The following is a 14,690-nucleotide window of genomic DNA, read 5'->3' as shown; positions in this document are numbered from 1 at the left end:
AAATATAGTTATTACTCTTATTAGGTGTTTACCTGTAAATATTGGTTTCGTCAGGTAGGTACCTAAGTTGGTATATCCAAGGTACAGTCAACCAATTTTTGGCCAACTTAAGCGTTGTGTGTGATTAAATGGAGAAATATCTGAAAAGTTGCAATAGTAATTTTATACATATGTCCGTTAGTATTGAACAGATCTTCCATACGCCATACCTACCATCACCCTCATTCTTAAAATATCTGTCGAACACTAACATATATAGTGGTGAAATTAAATATAAAAAACAATGTTCAGTGCGACAAATGTATCGAGTAATACGGTTCTCATTGTGCATAGCTAATTGAGCATGAGAGTATTAGGTACCTTTAGGTCCGTGGGTGCCAGCTCGCGTGATCAGATCATGTCTATCAAAGAGTACCGTAATGGGATAAGTCTCATAGTTTTCACGGCGCCGTGATTGAATCGCTGCCATGTTCGCCATTGTTGCGGTATAGCCGCGCCACGCCGTTGTTTACACGCAACAGCTAATTAATATGTGATAGTTCGCTATGCGACCGGATTTTCTTCATTACCTAATGTTATTATATTGCATTAACTCGCTGTAACGGAGGTAATATTCATAAGGCGGTTAATTACGTCTGCTGGAATCCGGATTGAAATGCACGATAGGAGTGACTCGGGAATCAGACGGTAGGTACCTACAGTCACCTGAAATTATAATGTTTATGCTATGCAACGACGTCCGCCGAAATATTAAACTTATGACCCATAAGAGCTCAGCTACGAAATGTAGAAGTTAACTAACTTGCTGAGTACATTTTTTGTATCTATATAACATTCATAGAATTAGGGCCACTTGCACCTACGAAAATGGAGGGTTAACCCGAGGTTTACCCCACCATTTTATATGGAATTTGACAGAGGACAGCCCACTAACCCCGAGTTAAGTGGTTGGTGCAAGTGGGCCTTAGGGATGTACCGATTTGTGGGAGTATGTTCCGGTGTATTTAGTTACTGCATTTATCCATTCATGAGGCGATGTTACTGTTGTTTTCATTAAAATTCATAGATGATGAAATTGATGGCACTGTAGTGAATAACTTCATCTGTTTTTGTCAATTTAGTAAAGTGATTCAAAAATGAGTATGATCCTATTGATCCTATGATCCTAGTAGTGCTGTGCTGTAGATAATCACTACCTAAATATCTATATGTAGTTCTGTATACGGTATACGGTAGAGGTCATATATTATACAATTCATACATATATGACAAAACTAAAACTAAAAATAAAGCATAGAACTGTGCGTCCAATTTTAGTATAGCTGTGACAAACTGACGCACAATCGTAGCGGTTACAAAATCGTAATTATCTTTTTCTTAAACAGTAGATAGTTGGTCACAAATTAGGGTGATTCAAGTTTTTCTCGCTACAAAGCGCTGTTTCGGCAAATTTAGCACGAGGCCCGCGGGCCGTGGCGTGCTTTACAGTTGGCTCCGTTACGCGGCGATTACCGCGCACGCGCGCCGCGCCGCCGCGCCGACGCACTTGTCATCAACATAACTGCGTTACATCAATGTTTCTTCCTTGCGTCGCGCACTTTAATTCTTAAGCATACCGTTTAATATTTCCACTCGAAACATTTAATGTGTTTTGCTCATGAGGCTTAATAGCACCAGGAAATTATTTCTAGCTGCAGCGAATAGCGGTATGGAATCTCTGACAAAGTCACCTCTGCTACCTACGTTCATTTGTGTAGTGTAGGTACCATGTGCTTTTAGTAATTCAGGGTATTTTAACCCTTTACCGCATGTGACGTATACAATATTTGTTGAAATTTGAACTATAACAATTGTCAGTAGAGTAGAATTTATAACGGCCAAATATGGAACAATATGCGGTAAAGGGTTAAAGGAATACTCCTCGTATAAATTATGGCCATGTATCAAAACGGCTACGTAAAACATCTGTTCTGTCAATAAGTTTTTTTTATTTTATTGTTTTATCAAAAATTACAATTTGGGTACCTTGCATTAATGTTTCGCCAAACTGCGGAGCAGTTTGTTGGCGTTGCGCTCAATCTATTTCTATAAAGTAAAGGTATGTAGGTAGGTACACTATTTGTCCAGTAACAGGTTACCTTATGTTAAGTAATGACAAATTACATTTAAAATACTTACTTATGCTTTCATATCTTAATCTTATCATGCGAGACAGCGTAGCTGTAAACTTAGGTAGATACAATAATAAACAAAAACAGAAAAATAAAATAAAATAAAATAAAATAATCTTATGCGACGAGTCATTGGAAGACTCAGTTAGGTATACTTATTTTTACAAGTATAGGTAGGCACTAGCTAACATCCGAAAATAAGTAAGGTGCTTAATAGTTAACTTTCATATTTTTGCAGTAAAATTTCTTTCAATTTTGATTTTAAACTACCTATACTGATTTTAGGCGTTCTCAATAGAAAAGAATATTCATTATAAATCTTGGGTATCATATATTCTTTTGCTCTTTTCCCATAATAATTTTTTGCTGATGGTTGTATTAGACTCGGCTTCATAGCAGACCTAGTATTCCTTTTACTTATTTTCGGCAATTTATAATCATTAGTGTAATAACTATTTAATACATTTAGGTATATAGCTTTACAGTGTACGGGAAGAATCTTGCATGTTGAGAATTGTTATGCCATAATAAACATAATTATGCCTGTGTTTTTTCCTAGTTTTATAACTGACTAAATATTTCAACAATCTTATCTGAAGCAGCTTTATTTGATCCAAATATGTTTTAAAAGTAAGTCCGTAGCAGCTGAGTCCATAGCTTATTAATGCGTCAGCGAGTGCGTGGTAGACAATGCGCAAATGCGCAAAGTATCAGTGGCGGCTGGTGAAAATTCTGCTAGGCAACACTGAGCAAAAAGAAACCTACCTAAACATTAGGTACTTTACTAGTAATCAATTTTAGGCAAGCCGATAGGAATTGGCTTGTATGGACCAGCCGCTGCTGATAAGTATCCAAATATCCTCTAATTACTAGATAATAATAATTATTACTGTACACACCGTTCTACATATTTTATTTTATTTTAAGCATCCAAATACAGTAGATAATTGTATACAGTGCGGAAAAGAAATTCCAGAAAATTTTGGTGTCATCCCAAAGGTCCTCTTTATATTTGACAATTTGCGGGGATTTACATATTTTGGACATTGAATCAACTGAAATTTCTGACGCGACTTAATACACTTGGTTTTGTCATATTATATGACTGTAAAGAAAGAGATACCTAACACTTTTTAACTCAGTAATTAATTTTGTTAATATCGTTAAAATATATTTATGTTCGCACATTATTGAAGCATTTTCGCAATTATCCAAGTCCAAAGCTCAAATTAAATCTAATACAATACAAGTCTATATTACAACATTTACAACTGCTTAATATAATTATGTCCATAAAAAAAATCTTCATCGTAATATAATGAAATATGCAAAAATTTAATATGCAAAATGACGGTTCCATGCTATTTCCTATGAGCAGTAGTACTCCACAGTAAGAAAACAAGCTATATCGTCAACTAAGAAAAAGTGAAATGTTTTTTAAATGTTCGGACGAGTGACCTAGATCGGTTGGTTAACTGACACCTAGAGTGCCAGCGCAAAAACATCTATCGCACAAACACCAAATAAAAGGTGCGAAAGCGAAGTGAATCCGATGTAAGTTCGGTGGAACGCGCCGGGGCAGAGAAAATAGAGAGGAGTACGCGCGTGCGGCCCGCCGGCGGGGCGGCCGCGTCCTTACCCTACCAACCCTGGGGCCCACAGGGCTGTGACCTCTTTCACCACAGTGACATTGACAATTTGTGCCTATTTCTGGGTCCAAAAAATGTTGCCCAATTATCAAAAATACCTACCCGAAGACCCAAGAAAAGCTAATTGCTATCGGGTTTATGACAATAATCTAAGCATGACACATAAAGTTTTGAAGTTTCAAATGAACACCTAAACTCAGCGCTTGTTGAATGTTTATTATAAGCATTGCGATTGTCACTATTGTTATCGTGGTGAAGCAGGGCACTGGAGGTCAAATGTGGACCTTACAGTTTGACATGATAATAAAATAGTATCGTAAATAACGTAATTTTCTTCTAATTCGTCTGCACGTTCGTGCTTCGTCCATACAATTACGAACATGTTCAAGCAATATGAAGGTGCTAGTGATATTTTGATGTCAAATATTACGTAGCTTCGGTATGTGTATACTACTTATACATGTAAAATGTAGCTTGATGCTTTTCTTATCAACTTGCATTCTATGTGAAGGTATTATTGACTTCCTAAGTGACTAGAGAGGGCAAAGCGTGAGTGACTCAGATCGTCTGGTAATGGATTAAGTGCCCCAAACATTAACACAATGACCTACATCATGTACATTAAAGATACTCGGGAAATTACTTTCGCGTAAAAAAACGTGTAGACCACGGTTCAGAATATGTTCACAGTGTTGGCCTCGAGTCATAGTTCACAACCAGAATAAGGCTGCATGCTTTGTGTTCCGGTCTTTTATTGTTATGAATGAAATATACTTACGTGAAGTGTATACTCAATTACTCATGTACGATACTTTTACTTGCTCTACTCGCTCCATTGGTCGAAACAACTCTTTAATAATAAAAATGCTTAACCCGTCTAACGAATTAACGTTTAGCATATTAACCTTTGTTTAAATAATACGAAGCGTCATTGGAATATTCTCAAATTAAGTCGGAATAGGCTTTGTCCGCAGTACATTTGCTAAACCACATTGAAAGCACCATAAACTCCCTAAAATAAAAATATATCAGACCTTGTTATATCAATGCTTACCAATACCATACTCTCGGAACATAATAATGCAAAATTATGCACATGTCAACATTTCTACCAGGCTTTAGTTGTTCTTAGTTCGTTTTCATATTATCCGATCCGATATCGGATGTTGGACCGATATCATACATTACAGGCGCCATCTTGGATTTTTTCCGACATCCTATGTCGGATCGGATAATGTGAAAACGGACTTATACTTGATACAGTCATACAATACAGTCATATAATAATAGTCATAGATACTTCCTAGCTTCCTACTAACATTATTAAAACTAAATTGTATTGTAACATAATAAACCGAATATACTTCAAGTGCTCAGTGAAATGTGAGTCAATTTAGTTCCGCACGTTTATCCCTTGATACGTCTTTCTCGTTTTTGACACTTTCGATGGATTTTGAGGTTACGGATGCCACGACACCTTTTATATAAATTGTAAACAACATTGGCGTCTCATGATGAGATACTTACCTATATAAAATAACGTGTATATAATCGCAATGTTACTAAAAGCAGCCAGGATCACATGGATCTAGCCAAGTCTGATATCAGAGTACTAACGGCGGGAAATAAGAATTACGTGGACTCTGCTTATTAAACAAGCAAAGGTATCTAAAAGTAGGTTTGAGAAACGGCTGAAAAGGTAGGCTTGAATGCTCTACAGGAGATGTGTTCCTAATTAATAAATATGAATTAAATAAATCGTAAATATTATAAGATAAACCAGAAATTTATGAAATATCTTTTGGTAAGCTCAAAAAAACTTACGTTGCTGGTAGGTATTAATATTTTCTCAAACATGCAATAAAATATTGTCTTTACGTTCCTTAAAATGGGCTGGGAAGTATCGCTTTTTGGGCGCAACAACTCGAGAGGACTGTAAAGGGATTTCATATTATTTTTTAGGCCTAGGCCTGCAAGGTAACTTTTTTTTTAAATAAAATATTGTCCTTTAGAGCATTTTAATTTTAATTTTTTTTTTTTTTTTTTATTTCATTGTATGTTTGAGAAAAGCACTATACATGCCTCGGCGTGAAAACGGATTCCCGGCCTCGTATCCCTATCCGTATATACCCACTTGGCCGGAAATCCTCATTTTCCCGGCCTCTGATGTAATGTACTATTTTTTCCAAATGTCAAATTATTAATAGACAGAACATGTCTATGATGAGTTGATAACATGGAAGAATTTTATTAGAAATCGAGATATGGTCGTTAATTTTACTAACTAGAAAACTATAGGTAACAGTATCATCGACTAACTGTCGACGATACTTTATAGGTACCTACAGTCCCACATAGTGCAGAAACCTACCATCAATACCAACATTCAGAATTGCTCATTTCAAATAGTCAATCACTCACGAAGCTTCTTCCGCTGCAGCTTTTAAAAATCTGCCCGAGGTTATCAACCATGTTTATTTAGCGTCAATTTGAAGTGACAGATTATTTTCACTAGCATGTGACGCGTCCTTTCATTAGAGACATTAGAGTCGATGTCTTTTTGTTTCCTCATCGGCCTTCAGCGCTGTATCTAGATCTTTGAAATTGAATCTCTTACACAAAAACAAAGAGGCGTGCCGCGGCGCAATATAAGATTTTCATCGAGCAGATAAGCAGATAATGAGTGGCAGTGCGAATCATCACATTAACTTTCACTGATGGATCAACTGCTGGCCTTAAAGACCCCTTTGGGAAACCACAGGAAGCACATTATCAGTTGGTGAATATTCCATTCGCGTTTTATTACTGCGCTACTGAAACACCAATCTCACGAATGGGATCTTGTCGTGTAGGTCGTGTATTCGTGAGTTTTGCTACTTCAAATACTGGCGGTTTTAAACTAAAATGTTGGATAGGACAAAGAATGACAATATGATAAATTCCTTTGGAGAAGTATTTAGTATTTACAAAGACATGTAACTCCGTATAGACAGATAAAAAGAAAAAAACGTACCTTAAAGCCATACAGAAAAAGGTACGGTGACCTAGATGGCGATACACCTTTGGGGGACGGACGCTCGGTTAGATGGCGCTAATATTAATATTTGTCATTTTTAACCCCCGACGCAAAAACGACGGGGTGTTATAAGTTTGACGTGTCTGTCTGTCTGTCTGTCTGTCTGTCTGTCTGTCTGTCTGTTTGTCTGTGTGTGTGTCTGTCTGTGGCACCGTAGCTCCCGAACGAGTGAACCGATTTCGATTTAGTTTTTTTTGTTTGAAAGCTGAGTTAGTCGGGAGTGTTCTTAGCCATGTTTCATGAAAATCGGTCCACTATGTCGCGGTCGGGGGTTTTTTCAAAATTTTAATTTTGTGGTTATAACACGTATTAATACAACGTGTTACACCATGCACTGAAAACCAGAAAACAGTTTGTTCAGAATCAAGAGTAGAATCGATTACGCTATATTTTAATGCAGGTTATTTTTAACCCCCGACGCAAAAACGACGGGGTGTTATAAGTTTGACGTGTCTGTCTGTCTGTCTGTCTGTCTGTCTGTCTGTCTGTCTGTCTGTCTGTTTGTCTGTGTGTGTGTCTGTCTGTGGCATCGTAGCTCTCGAACGGATGAACCGATTTTGATTTAGTTTTTTTTGTTTGAAAGCTGAATTAGTCGGGAGTGTTCTTAGCCATGTTTGATGGTAATCGGTCCACTATGTCGGAGGTTATTCAAAATTTTAATTAGTTTTTTTTTTTTAATAAAAAAAATTACAATGGTATGTGGCTGATTCTTAGCGGCCCGAAATGTATTACAAAAACACCTAAATACTATTTTTTTCAGCCTTCTAGCTCAAAAAATAAAGATTTTACACCCGGGTTAGATTTTTTTGAAAAAAAAAATTATCCAAATCGGTCCAAAAAAATGTCTATATATACGAAAATATAAAATTCGTGTGGCACTACTGTGCCACCGAAAGCCCAAATCTGAAGTCCATTTTGGTCTATCTCTTATCGTTTCCGAGATATAACGTCTTGAAAGTACGAAATGTACTAAACTTCTACTATTTGTTTGTGAAATCGTTGCTATCACATTCCATCAGGCGCTCATGACTAAATTGTATGGAAGAGTCGAAATCCGACTCGCACTTGACCAATTATCGTAGAAAGTTCTGTTTCGACGTAAAACGATGAGGTGTTATAAGTTTGACGTGTCTATCTGTCTCTGTGTGTGTGTGTGTGTGTGTGTGTGTGTGTGTGTGTGTGTGTGTGTGTGTGTGTGTGTGTGTGTGTCTGTCTGTGGTATCGCATCGTGTCGTAGCTCCTGAACGGATCTACCGATTTTGATTTATTTTTTTTGTTTATAAAAGGTGAATTAGTCGAGTGTTTTTTATTTATATTAGCTGTAGGTGAGGGCCTTTCTTCCCGTGGGAGAAGGCGACTGTGGGATGTGGGTTAAATTGTGGCGTAGGCGAGAGGCTGGCAACCTGTCACTGCAATGTCACAGTTTCGTTTTCTTTCAACCCCTTATTTGCCAACAGTGGCACTGAAACCTGAGTAGTTTCATGTGCTCTGCCTACCCCTTCATGGGACACAGGCGTGATTGTATGTATATGTAGCTGTAGGTGATGGCCGCTGGTCCAAGATGGTCGCCGCCACAAAAAAAAATATTTTTTTATTATGGATTACAGAGGCAAGCCTCATCGCGCGATAAATGATAAAACCAGCAGGGTTAGCACATGATTGCCGCGAGAGTATGTCACCGCGAGATAGACTACCGGTTCTTATGTCATTAATACAATTACGACAAAGACGTGTCATCTCATCTATCTCGCGGCGACATACTCTCGCGGCAATCATGTGCTAGGCCTAAAGGGGCGGCTCATTCTGCGATTCTATCGCCGCGCTACATGTATATGGCGGCGGCCGCAAGTTTCGCGGCCCGTTCACTGGTGACGACCTTCACGCGGCGCAATAGAATTCTATGTCGGCTGCTCGCGTGCGGTCTGTTTGTTAATGTAGGTAAGAATTTAGAATGGCGGCATTTTATGAACATCAAAGGAGTGAGCCTTCAGTATTTGTACTATTATATTCTGTGATATTCGTACTATTAGTAAGTGCGAAAAGGATGGCCTGGCGCGACCATGCTATCGGTGCTGATTTTTAACCGCCGCCTCAAATCTCAAAGGAATGGGTTCTCAATTCGTCTGTATTTTATTTTTTATGTTTGTTCCTCGATATCTCCGTCGCTACTGGACCGATTTTGAATTTTTTTTTGATAGTATATGAATACAGATTGGTCCCATTTTTCTCAGAACCCAGTTTTGATGATGGGATCCTGGAGAAATCGAGAGAACTCCTCAAATCTGAAAGGCATACATATGGTGATTTTTGTGTTTTTAAAGGAATGGCATGCATTTACTTACGGAACAGTGACATTTGGTGCAGTGGAACTGTTGATGATGGTCAGAACGGAACTCCTCAAATCTGAACGGCACGCTTATAGTGACTTTGGTATTTTTATAAGAACAGCATGCACTTACGTCCAGAACAGTGACATTTGGTGCAGTGGAACTCCTGATGTTGGTCAGAACGGAACTCCTCAGATCTGAACGGCACGCTTATAGTGACTTTAGTATTTTTATAAAAACAGCATGCACTTACCTCTAGAACATCTTGAACGTAAAAAATGTAGGTAAGTAGGTACTTAACATACAATTCGGTACTTGAATTCCAAAACACAAGAAATATGACAAAAGAAAGAGCCCCCTACAAAAAGAAAGAAATAAAAACCTTAAATTATAAATTTAAAAAAACCCCCGACACAAAAAAAAAGGTGAATTAAATTAAAAATGAAATAAAAAAAGGGTGAAAAAAACTAAAAGTGCGAGCTTTCAAAAAGTAATAAAATAACTAAATAAGTAGCTCTAGGAATACCTACCTTCCTTCTTACGAAATACCTACCTTCTTCTTCTTCTTAGGAATATCTACCTACCTTCTACCTTCTTACGAAATACGTAAGATGAAAACCTAACTACGAAATTCTTGAACGTAAAAATTTTGGTACTTAAACATAAAATTACTTGAATTCTTAAACACAAGAAATATGACAAAATAAATTATTAATTATTATTCTCTTTATTGATTTCCATTATTAATTAATGGTAAAGTGTTGTCGCGTCGGGGGACCGCTCTTTGCCTGTCTAACTTGAAACTTAAAAACTAAATATTTACACAGCTAAACTAACTTAATAAATGTTTAACAAAAAATTCACTAGGTACATACATTAAAGTAACTACCTGAACATGAACAATGTAACTATACAACCAAAATGTCAAAGGAAGTATTAGAATTACAAGTAACGTATATGTTTACAACCAAACAGTGTGTGTAAGTGCTGAGCAAAAATTTCAACACCCAATCTTAAAATAAGACTCTAAAGACTGCATCGGAAACACAACCGTCAACGACGTCTGCCCTTACGCTAATATTGAGAGCGGTCCCCCGACGCGACAACACTTTACCATTAATTAATAATGGAAATCAATAAAGAGAATAATAATTAATAATTTATTTTGTCATATTTCTTGTGTTTAAGAATTCAAGTAATTTTATGTTTAAGTACCAAAATTTTTACGTTCAAGAATTTCGTAGTTAGGTTTTCATCTTACGTATTTCGTAAGAAGGTAGAAGGTAGGTAGATATTCCTAAGAAGAAGAAGAAGGTAGGTATTTCGTAAGAAGGAAGGTAGGTATTCCTAGAGCTACTTATTTAGTTATTTTATTACTTTTTGAAAGCTCGCACTTTTAGTTTTTTTCACCCTTTTTTTATTTAATTTTTAATTTAATTCACCTTTTTTTTGTGTCGGGGGTTTTTTGTATTTAGTTTTCATTTTTGCGTGCCAGGTCTAAAAGTTACAAAAGCAAAAGTTACTACTGTATCTCTGATAGAGGATTGCATACTTGGTAATGTTTTAATACTGGCTGTCCTTTTTATTAAAGAATGAATTTTCAAAATTTCGCTCTTCTGGCTCAGTGATAAGGTTCAATTTATCATGGCGAAAATACGACAGGTCAGTCCCTGTTACTACAAAGCGAATGTCAGTTGCCAATGTCACTACCGTATTTCAGGCAATAAGGGCTGTTTTTCTTACAATTTGTAACAAACTATCGCCTTATCGACTTTTGTTCTAAACCCAGTTTGTATGACTGACAATTGATAAGATACCTAAAGCCTTATGCCTTTGCAATAAGGATTACGAATTGCCAGTAATCTGTTTGGACCACGATGATACACTAACACGGTACGCATACGTAATCAACGAACGTAGAGTTACTAATCAACTAGACTTAATCAACTAGAATAAAAGAAACAGCAATATCTTTGGAAATAATAGGCCGATTTAAGAATAAATTCTCTAGACTAACTCTAAATAATAAAAATCTGTTGGGGTGTCTGAGGTTTTCAGTGATTGGTGTAACACGTTGTATATGGGCCAAATTGTCAAAGCTGAGGTTCAAAAGTTTTAAGCCTGTGTCGAGAGATGGCAGTCTATGCACTGTGATAACACATTTTACTTTGACGGTAACTCTCTATAATACTCGATCCTCTTTGGTATTTATTCGACTTACATAGACCGTGATTATTACCTTTTTGATTTTTTTCGAACTCCCGATATTTGACGCGATTACATGCATCATGATCACGGAGTTTTCTGTATCCCCATTTCCGTATCCGTTGAATATATTCTGATTTCTGATGAAAATAAGTCTAATGAGACTAACCGTGAATAATTCTAAACAAGATCTGGCGTAGGTGACAGTTCCGTGTCATAGTGTACAGATTTGTTCCATAACTCAGTACCTACCTAGTTATGTTTTTTTTTTCATATTAGACCTCATAGATAGTTAGACACAAAAAGTATATCTACACGTATCTGCATAGATAAGATGAATAGCCGCCTTACGTTTCTATTGAAAAACGCGCTAGGCACTTCATTAGATACGAGCGAGACACTGGTAGAAGCTAGACCGCACCTGCAGGGCCTCGAACACCTCAGAGTACGTAGTCGAATGGCACAAACGCTCACGAAACTAAACGTTCGTATCTACTAGATATCTATCTATCTCTATCGCTCTTGCGTATTGGCGCGACAGAGCCAGACTACCTTTCGCGGCGTTTCGTTTTCGTTTCGCGTCGCAGAAACGCTATTCGGCTACGGCACCAGATAGGTAGCTTTTTAAGTTGTTTATCGGTATTCTACAGCAGGCGTAGCACACAAGTTAGATGAACTTTATCGCATCGGTGCGTCCCTATCGCACTTACAAGTGGTGCAAAAAGACGCCCTGACGTTATATCGTTTGTTATGCGTCCGTGCTTGCTTGCCTGGTTACATTTGGGGGAGTGTGCGAAGTGATACACAATTTAATTCCCATCTTCATTGTGCCAGCGTGGGACTAGACGCGGACTTGCGACTCACCCCTTCGCTGTTAGAGCGTTTTCACATTTTTAATCCGATATCGGATGTAGGAAAGATGTCAAAGGCAAATGTCAAATATGGCGACTTTAATATAAATAGGATAACAGTCCCACGTCCGATAACAGATCAGATAATGTGAAAACGCACTTACCTTGTCACTGATTCTCCCTAACGCTATGCATTCAGCGTTATCACGCAAACGGCTAAGGTCTGTAACTCACTTCCTGCTAAACTACGAGTTAGCTACCTAGGATATTTATAAATCAACTGTGAATATGCTCTGTATCGGTTACTATTGGCATTTTCCTATACAGTCAGGAGGGGAGACTGTGGTCAAATGTTCTTTTTAAAGTTTTTCAGTCGAGTACCGAGTACCTACCATGTTTACTCAACAAGCTTCGTGGATCGAGAGTGAAAAGCTTGACTATATCACTATTGTATAATTTTTTACAATACTTTTTCTATGAGTCATCATCATCATCAATGGACGAACAATATCATCATTCACGTTAAAGTTAATGTTAATAGCGTCGTTCACCCTTCACCTAACAACATCGAATCGAATTTCCGAAAAGTGTTATTACAAAATTTTAACTGTCTCTCATTGGCAGATAACGCGACAGATACGCTTCCAGCAGGCGGACCGTATGCTTGTTTGCCACCGACGTAGTATAAAAAAAATTATCTTTAAAATGTGTTTCAGATGCAGAAACATTTGCCATCAAATTAGTATAGAACTTATATGAAGTTCTATTTTTGAATTTTATATAGTTGCCTACAGTGATTTATAATCTTATACTATTAAACGAGCAATTCTTGTATATTTATTTATTTATTTATTTATTTATTTATTTATTTATTTATATATACCGACGATCTCGGAAACCGCTCTAACGATTTCGCTGAAATTTGTTTTGTGGGGGTTTTCGGGGGTGAAAAATCGATCTAGCGTAGCCTTAGATCCCGGAAAACGCGAATTTTCGAGTTTTCATGAGTTTTTCTTTCGCATTTGTAAACGTAAAATATGGTCCTTAATTTCGCCGCGCGCGCATCGATTCCGCTTAGCTCAGTCGCACGAGGTCGGTCTAATGTACGCAGATAGATCGTAGGTGTCAGGGTTTCGAATCCCGGTCAGAAATTAAATTTTTGTTTTTTGTCTTTTTTTTTGTTTTTGTATTTATAAGAGTTTTTTTTTATCTAAAGACGTGATATATTAAAATAGAACCGAGCGAAGCTCGGTCGCCCAGATATTGAAATATTATACTTAAAAGCTACCACTTATAGCTTAAGTTCAAGTCGACGAGTAGAAAAATAGTATAAGTACACACCTTGGCCAGTGTATAAAAAAGTCTCAGATCGCGTCAATACATATAAATACTTTCCAAATATTGCTTTACTGCAACAACTGTAATACTGCCTGGATTTTCGAAATTGATTTGTGGCATCGACACTATCGGCACACCGCGGACACTGGCGATCAAATATATGAAAGAGGCGCGTTCCTAGCACACAGTCTAAGCTCGTGTAGGTGAACGCGTACTATGCTTGTATGAGTGAAATATGACAGGTCGACTGTTCGCGTTTTTGACAGGCGGTTACTGTGAGGTAACCGAGAGGGGTGGGCGGCACTTTCAGCGGGGAGTGGGAGTGGCCACACTGTACGATAGTACTCTTTATTATACTGTGCTATCGGCAGTCGGCAGTAGATAAAAACAGCAATTATTCTAGTGCACTTTAAACCTGAATGCTACGAGTACCTTAAGGATGAAGTTGTGATTGCTTTATAGGCTGACATGGTTTCACGTCTATAGTTAGGTATGTCATGAATCCTCTAGTGGCTCACCGGACACCGCTCGGGAAATATTGATCAGTCTGTCAGTTCAACGGAAACTATAAGTCGAGGCATTCCGTCGGAGATCTAATACGCGAGTAAAAGTGCAACGATAGAAAAGAGGTTAATAGTTATTTGTTTTACAAGGGGCAAAGTTGTTGTTTAACCGCACGTGCCAATATTGATACACGAGCAAGCGAAAGATTCCAATATTGAACCGCGAGAGTAGCGAGTGGTTCAAAAAGTGGAATCTTGAGCGTTGCGAGGGTTTCAAGGCACGAAGGTTAAACAAACTTTGGGACCGAGTGAAACACAAATTTTTTCACCACACCAACACGAAAAAAATGCTGACTATAAAACATCAACCTAAATCAAGTCTATCAATTTATTCAATATTTATGATTCAAAATCCTCATTTATAGGTTTAGAATAGTATCCCTTAGCTTGGTATGAATCTAAGTATTTTAAGTCCCACTTTACCACACGTAAATAGTTATTTGTTTTACAAGGGGGCAAAAGTGGAATCTTGAGCGTTGCGAGGGTTTCAAGGCACGAAGGTTAAACAAA

Source organism: Leguminivora glycinivorella, chromosome Z (genome assembly GCF_023078275.1).
Source record: "Leguminivora glycinivorella isolate SPB_JAAS2020 chromosome Z, LegGlyc_1.1, whole genome shotgun sequence".
Taxonomy (NCBI): Eukaryota; Metazoa; Arthropoda; class Insecta; order Lepidoptera; family Tortricidae; genus Leguminivora; species Leguminivora glycinivorella.
This window is presented reverse-complemented; position numbering follows the sequence as displayed.